We start from the raw sequence: 8,715 nt of genomic DNA on the forward strand, positions 1-8,715 counted from the left end.
TTCCATACTGTGAAGATTTCCTCCCATATTTACATAAAAGGTAAACTTTTCATGGGGTGGCCTTTCTCTTTCTTAACATTCTGTTTTGATGAACAAAAGCTCTTCATTTTCATATAGCTCAATTTATCAATTTTTTATTTTACGCTTTGTTTTTGAGAAATCTTTGACTACTCCAAGTTGACCAAAATATATCTTGCTCTGTTTTTTTTTTTTTCAAAAGCTTTGTCATATTCTTTTTATATTTAAGATCTTTATGGCCAATTGTCAGGGAATCGATCTTTTTTTATCGTCGTGTGCGGCGGGAACCCGCAAGACATTGTTTTCGCCTGGATACCCAATTAAGTGATGATCTTGTAAGGGTGTCATCTAGATGATGTTAATTTTGCGATCACTCAGTCAAACTGATAGCCAGTTTCTTCCCCACAACGCAGTTCATCCCCCACCCCTATAAACGTAATAAGCAATCTGTAGGAGATAGTTCAAAGCCATACGAATAATTTGCTTCGAACTAGCCCCCCTTCCCTAGATTTAGCATCCATTGATGATTTTTGCAACGATGGTCACAAAGTAAGAATAGTGTTTTTGGTGTTGCGTTACAGATAATATTTATTGAAAAGTCCATCCTTTTCCTGCTGTACTCTGGCAGCGTTTCATTAGATCCTCAAATAATTGCTTGTAAAATCTTCTATTTTAACAGTATGAGAGCGGGCCTCAGCCTTAAAGCATTCATCGGGAAGCAATATTTTAGATAATATGCCATATTTTCTTTTTATTGTAATGTTTCTTTTTATGGTTACCTTCTGTTTACGACAAATGATACTAGTTTTCCATTTATAATAGTAATATAAAGTTTGCCTTTTATGTAAATATATGTGAGTTTTAAAGAGTGAGTCAATTTCAATAACACAATTTAAGTAAATAATTGTACATGCGGTCCTTGGATATGGCCATAAAATGGCGAGGATAGCATGCAAGTGACTAAAGTGTGGGCAATACTGAGCTCTGACGTGTCCTAGCTCTGTAGTGAGACATTCAATATCGTCCACAGTTCAGCTCTCACCCACCTCCCTAGGTTCACCTGTAGCAGGGTGAACACTATGTCTTATCAGACACATATTACCAAAGAGCTACATTTACGATGTTTAAGCAAATGAACGAAACACTCAAAAAATATCTACAGGAAATAGGACTGAAATCATATGACCGCAGTGAAATTTAGCCGCAAACTGATAACAAAAAGATAGCTGGAAAATCTTGGCATGTTTGGAAATTAAGCAACATGCTTCTAAATAGCTATAAGTCAAAAAATAGTAACGGAAAGGTGACAATATCTTGAATATTTTACTAAGGAAAATACTACATACCAAAATTTGTGGGATACAGTCAAGGTCCTGCTTAGAGGGAAATTTTAGAGAAAAGGTTAAAATTAATGAGCTAAGAATTTCTCTCAAGAAATTAGAAAAAGAGGACCAATCAACCCAAAGAAAGAAGGAATTAATGAAGGTAAAGACAGAAATTAATGAAAAAGAAAAAAAAAACAGTAGAGAGGGTTGACAAAACCAAAATTTATTCTTTGAAAAGAACCCTTTAAAAATTGAATTAGCAATTAAAACTCCCCGGTCATTGACCTCATGATGGTCAATTTTACGTGCCAACTTAACTAGGCTACAGTCCCCAGTTACTCAATCAAACACTCTCCCGGGTGTGGCTGTGATGGTATTTTACAGACATGATTAAAGCCCATAATCACTTGACTTTAAGGGAGTTTACCCTGAATAATCGGGGTGCTCCTGATCCAATGCCCTGAAAGGCTTTAAGAGCAGAGGTAAGACTTTCTCGATGAAGTCGTTCCTCCTGCTGGAGGGTTCCAGCCCGTCCTTCCCCACAGCCTGCTTCCTAGGCAGCCCCCAGCACTATGTAAGCCATTTCCTGGCAATAAATCTCTTTATATATCTCCTACTGGTTCTGTTTCTCTGGTTGAACCCTGACTGATACACCTCCCTCCCCACCCCCAAGAAAACTTCCAAACACAGATGGTTTCAGTGGCGAATTTCACCAACCATTTGAGGAGAAGATCCCAGTCTTACAAAAACGATACTCCGTAGAGACAAGGAAAAGGAAGGCTCCCAAACAGGAACAGAATGGAAAAAGAAAACAAGTGGACAATCTCACTCACGAGCAGAAATGCAAAAAGAAACAAACGAACGAAACAAAACAAAATCAACCAAAACAGTAGCCAGATGGCCAAAGTCAGAAGTTGTCAGTGCCAGGCGTGCAATTACAAACCAAGTCTTCTTGCAGGGCCGATTGGTGTTTATGTAAATGATGAAATTTAATTTGACAACAGTAGCGCACCAGCAGTCGGACTTCGTAATGAAATGCATTTTAAATCGACGTGCGCTTCCTTCAGTTATATTCACATCCTTGGTGTCTTTGACACCTTTATGCCCCAGGACCCAAGGCCGAGAAACTGAGTTGAGGAAGGTTCTTGGCCTCACAGCTGCTTCAGTTGCATCCCTGAATTATTACTCTGAAACTCCCCGCCTCACTCAAGGGCCACGGTCCTCGATCTTGCAGCATACCTGGGTCTTCGGGGACATTTGTTACTTGTTAGACCTCATTTCTAAGCTGAGAATTGGGAGCTCTGTGGGTGGAGCCCGGGCCTGCGTATGTTTCAGAGGTGGTCCCAGCCTCTCCTGCCTTCTGGGCTTCCAGAGCCGAGCAACTGTGTCTCCTGGGGCCAGTTAGTGACTTCCCTGAAGGGCTCTGGCTGCCTTGGACTGCTGTCCCAACTCAGCTACTCCTCGGCTATGTGGCCCTGCAAAAATGACCTCACGGCTCTGAGCTTCCATGTCCTCATCTTGACCACTGTAGCATCCTAGCCTATAGGAGAGGAAAGGGTCACTGCTTCTCTGCCTTCCAGGCAGGGCCCCGGATGTGTCGACGGCCTGTGGGGACTGAGGGCGGATTTCCTTGGGCACTCTGGGGTCTGGGGGACCAGCTCTGCCTTGTCCAGTCCCAGAAGGAGCAACAGTTCTGCCAGGGGACTCAGGGGGGTAACTGAACCATCATCTCCCCCACCCCCTCACCAAAGACAGAGCGCTACAGGGCACTTCCTGGAGAGGCCGGTGAAGTGTAGTAGCCCTTGCTCCCCTTGTAGGCCCAAATGTAAGTCAAGCCCTGATCTTTCTAGAAATATCCTGTTAAAAGCCAATCGCACACTTTTTTTCAAATTTGGTATTTTGCACAGATGTTTAAACTCTGGCATAAACAGCAAGTTGCATCAGCCTCTTTTATATTTAAAGGCTTTGGGATTCCAAGAATGTAATTTGGACCAAAGGAAGGAAGCCGCCTTACAAAGTGGCAGAAGGAAAGGGGGCCAAAGTCCCCAAGAGAATTTTTCCAGAACGTCCGCTAATAGGGGCACTTAGCATCGTGCCTGGCACACAGTAATCCTTCAATAAATATTAGCCTCACTATGGGTATGACTAGCACGGCTTCCCCAAATGCCTCCTGGTTCCTGATTCTGCATGAAACAAGCTAACTGAGCAGTCTGACCCCAGTGGGGTAATAGACGTGATGTTAGCAGCCCAGGTTCTGGACCAAGACAGCCAGGCTCGCCGTGCCACTACGGGCCTCAGTCTCCTCCTCTATAGAATAGGAATGATCATGGTACTTACCTCATAGGGCTGCTGTGCGGCCTGTACCTGCAGCCTTTCTAGGCCCTGGTGGAAGGTATCTGGCCCCCGCTGTGGTACCTCCAGTCCTCTGCCAGGGGCTAGAAATGTACTTGGCTTTTAGTGGGAAGGAATTGTTTGCAAATGGATCCTGCTGCTATTTGGGGAGCAAGCAGTTCATACCCCAGGGGCATCCCATTCCCTCTGCCGTGCTCAGGTTGGCTTAAGTAGATTTCTGCTCCTTGCAACTGGATGAGTCTTGACAAATGTGACCGCTGACACCTGAGCTCTGACCCCTGACCCCTTCTTCGCAGGCTCCTTCCTCATGGAGCTGGGCGGGGCTCCTCCCTAGTCTTCATTACCATTCCACACATACAATACAACCCTTCCCGTATGGCAGAGGTGAGGCCATGCCCTCTGTGGCCTCCAGGAGCCATTGAAAGCTGCCTCTGCCCTGACATACTTGGCCTCCACCCTGGACAATCCCTCTGAGCCCCAGCCCCGTAATATCCTGGTATCGGCTCATCTTCTCCACTCGGCTCTCACACGGGCCCCTCAGCCTCCCTGCCTCCCAAACCAATTCCATGACCTGCCCCTCAGACTGGGGTCCTACCCCATTCCCTTCCTCAGTTATTCCCATGGCTCCGCTAATTCCCGAGTAAAACATTTGTGCTTGTAACTGGAGAGAGCAGGCGCCCTCTCCCTCATTCTCCTTTCTTGTTCTAATGCTAATTACGTGCTTTTTTTTCCCAAATTTGCCATTTTGCACAGATGTTTAAACTCCGACACCCCACACACCTGTCCTTCTCTCTGACGATGAGCCAAACGGTTTCGCCCCTCCAAACCCAGGGAGGAGAGGGCTGGTGGGGGGGCCTCCCTTGTCAAAGCTGGGAGTGTGGGGACCGGGGAGAAGAGGGATGAAAGTATATCCCAGCCACACAAGAACATTTCTGCTGCTGCAAGAAACCTACATCAAAGTGGCCACAAGATGAGCTAATAGAAGATGGATGAATGTGGCTCCGTGTTCACTTAGTTTGATGTGGAGTCTTGGCTTCATAGGGAGGGGGCCCCGCCCATGCCACTTTCCTGACCCCTTTCTCTTCTTCCCAAGATCATGGAGCAGAAGCCCCCTCACCCCCCCCCCATTTGGTTTGGTTTATGGTGTTTGAGATTCTGCCTCTTCCTTCTATTATTTTAAAGCACATGACCTCTCTCCCTTCCCTGCCTTTTTCCCTGGGGAAATATAATAAAGGCATAAGGACTTGAAATCATCTTGAAAAAAATGGTGTGAGTCTAAATTTGACATATCGGAATGATATAAAGAAGAGGCATGAGAACTACCACGAACTGATTGACTATTAAACCAAATCGTATTCAGAGCCTGCAGCAGACCAGGGAGCCTACAGAACAAAGAGAGATTCCGGCCGAGGATCCTAACGAACTATTTACCTACCACCCATACAGGCCCGGAAAGGGAAACGAGGTCTTTAAGCTGCACCCTACTCCGAACCAAGCCGCAGACCATTCGTTGCCTGCGGCGGACCGCGGGGGGAACCTGCAGAACAAAGGCCGAGACGGCCAACAGGTCTTTAACGCTGCAGACCCGGGAGAGGAAAACCAGAACTTCAAGCCGTCCGTTCGCAGAAACTGAGGGTCGCGTGCGGAGCGAGCTCCCCGAACGCTTGGGGGGTCTCTCTCACTCCCTCGTTCCCCGTCTCTGAGAGACCGCGTCTCCGTCTGCCGAGCGTTACTCCTTCTCTAACGAACCTCCCTTGTGACCTGAACTCAGGCTCACACCTGAATTCTTTCCTGCGCTGCGCAGCCAGGGACCCTGTCTCTCCACGCAGGACTTGAGTCCCTACTCGTAGGGATTCGCCCTGTCCTGCATCAGGAATAAACTGCGAAAAGCCTTGATCTGATGGTAATGGTTCATCCATGGCCGATTTCCTCCTTCCTTCCCTCTCCCTCCCTTTGACAGGAGTTTTTATCTCAGGATTCAGTGACTTGTTAAGCATCTTGGGCATTTCTGTCTCCTCTGTCAGACAGACCCACCTGAGACCCAGGCCTGGCTCAAGGTAGGCCCTTGGGACATATACATGGGCCACCTGAAGCCTACCTGCAGGTGTCTTTTCCCTCTGTCCTGTATCACAGGGAGAGGGACGAGGCTGGAGCTCAGGGAACACCTTCTGGGGTGACTTCCTACAATCTTATATACAATTTTGATATTTTAGAGCAAGTATGTATGACTTTTAAAATGTAACTTACGAAAGCCCAATTTACCCTGGTTTTTTTTTTTTTTAAATACACAAGTATTTACCAAACTCCCTCTTGTGACTGACTATTCTTCTCACACTGCGCGCTAGATAAGCCCAAAGGCAGTAATCGGGCAAGGAGAGCTAAAGGCTGTGTGATGGGGGCGGGGGGTGCTGTGAAGTCCCACTGCTGGGTTTCACTTTTTGTTTTATGTGGCTGTTTTATTAAAGACAATATATTCAAGAGATTGTCCCGTCTTTCAAGCCAGTCTTTGGGGAGGGACCCACTCATCCAAGGAGACTGCCTTGGCCTGGAAACCAGGAGCGTAAGGCAAGGCCCGTGTGCCACCCGCTTGACAGCGATTGTCACTCTCTACCTTGAGTGTTCAAACCTGGACATTTGCGAAATGTCATCTCCCTTTTCTTTGTATACTGGAGATGACTGCGTTCCATCGTCCCGGCCTTTACTGAGCCCTCAGTGCGTGCCAGGCCCACGCCTGGTACAAAGAGCAGGGGAGGACGGGCGCCGGTGTCTGCTTTCTGGAGCTCACGGGCCGTGGGGGACACAGAGGAAAACCACGTGACGACCGTCTGCTGTGCTCCGTGAAGGGAGCATGTGTGTTGACGTGGCAGCCGCCAATAGCTCAGAGAGCCTATGCTATGGAGAAAGCTCACCTTTGAGAATGGTGGCCTTTGAGAAAAGCACAAACTGTAGACCTCCCATTGCGCATCCAGGCCCTGCTGCGTGAAGTCTTTGTTTTAGATCAAATGAATTCTTTCTCGATTCGGGGCAATCGCAGATTCTGCCATATGGGTGTGTTGCTGATGAGTTCACGTTCAAGTTCACCATTCCGATATTTTCTGATTCTGCAGACTTCTTTCTAGTTCTGACCTTTACAGACTTAAAAGTGCTTTGCTAGAGACACAGGTTCATTCCTGCAGCTTGCCTGCTTCGGACGGTCAGTCAGCAACTTGGCTGTGTTAATGGTTTCCCCCTGGGTCCTCTGGATTAGGCTGGCCTCTCCTTCTAGCACGGAGGGTGGGGGAGCCCACAGCCGCAGGCTTTATGGGGGTGACACACTGCTCTTGGCCCCACAGAGGCCTGGCACGACTTGAGTGGGCTCCTTGTGAAGTCAGCAGGGGCCCCAGCATGGCCTGGTGAGCTGGGCTGGGCCGGCAGTGGCAGGGGCTAGCAGGGTTGGCTTGGGTGTTAAGTATAGCTCTCTTTTCTTTTTTATTTTCATTAGTGTGTGTTTTTTTTTATTACGAAAGTAATACTGTCATAAAAATTCAAAGAGTACAAAGTGGAATAAAGAGAAAGCTCAAAGAACCTCCCCATTCGGCCCACACAAACCCACTGCCTAGAAACAGCTGCTCAGATCAGTGTCATGTGAAACCTTCCAGAGACTCTCTAGCATGTACAAACAGAAATATACGCGTGTACCTTTGGAAAATCACTTTTGTAAGAAAAAAAGAGATATGCACATTTTTTTTTTTAAATCAAACGTTACAGAAAATATGCAAAAAAAAAAAGAAAGGAAAGGTAATTCCAAATCCATCTACAGATAACAAGTTTTAACATTCATGGAGGTATTTCTCAATGCCTTTGGACAATTTTACGGAATGAAACTATGCTATATATGCTGTCATGTATCAGGTAAACTGCTTTTCCCCCGTTGTTCAACGATATGTCATAGATATTTTCCATATCCATAACCACCTTGATCAGCTGTATATCATCCTGTTGTGCATTTGGAATGAACTTACTGATGGAAACCTAGACTATCACCAGTTTTTTAAAATCATAGACAAACTTGCAATGAGCATACTTGAACTTAGGTTTCTCACCCACCCCACGCAGTTGCCACCTGAGCATAAATGCCAGTAATACAACTCGAAAGAACGATGAGCTAACACTTTATATCCAGTACATTGGCAAAAGTAGCACGTGTGACAACATCAAGTGGTGGCGAGGGCGTGGAGCACTGGGCATTCTCATGCACTGCCGCTAGGAGCGAAAATCGATATCTCGTTATCAGCTCGAACATGCACATATCCTATGACCCAAGCTTTCCACTCCTGCCTAATAGGTATGTGAGTGGAGATGCTTAAAGGGCTTGGAATGTAAATATCTGGAATGCAGGGAAAAGGCCTGAGTTGGAGATGTAAGTTTGGGAGTCAACAGCCTTCGGATGGTATTTAAATATAAGAGATGGGTAGAAATCGCCATGGCAATGAGTATCGTAGTGGAGAGTTTCAAGGACTGAGTCCTGGGTCTCTCCAAAGTTGAGAGGTTGCACGAAGTGGGGACAATGAGAAGGGGTCACGGGAGCCTTAAAAGGAGCCAGCAGAAGAGTGAGGTGGCCTGGAAGCCAAGGGAAAAGTGTTTCCAGAAGTATCCGTTGTGTCAAATGCTGCTGATGTAATCGGCGAAATGAAAAATGAAATCGCTCATTCGATTTAACAACACGGAGATCCCCAGGGGCCTCGGCAGGAACCATTTCTGAGGAGTGCTGGGAGACATAGGAAAAAAATAAAAAGGAACAGAGTTGGAGTCTAGATAATTCTCTCCGGGGTCGTTACTGAGAAGGGGAGAAGGGGAACCGAATGGAGAGTAGCTAGAGAGGAAGATGGGGAACGGGTATAAACCTTTTTATGGTAGGAAGATTTACAGCGTGTTCGCATGCCGATCAGAAGGATTCAGCCAAGAAAGAATTGATAACCCGGAAGAAAGGGAGAAATATTAGCGTGACTTCCCTGAGTAGGTGGCAGGAGAAGGATCAAGG

The sequence above is a fragment of the Pteropus medius genome, unplaced genomic scaffold (assembly GCF_902729225.1).
Source record: "Pteropus medius unplaced genomic scaffold, Ma_sr-lr_union100, whole genome shotgun sequence".
In the NCBI taxonomy this organism is placed as follows: Eukaryota; Metazoa; Chordata; class Mammalia; order Chiroptera; family Pteropodidae; genus Pteropus; species Pteropus medius.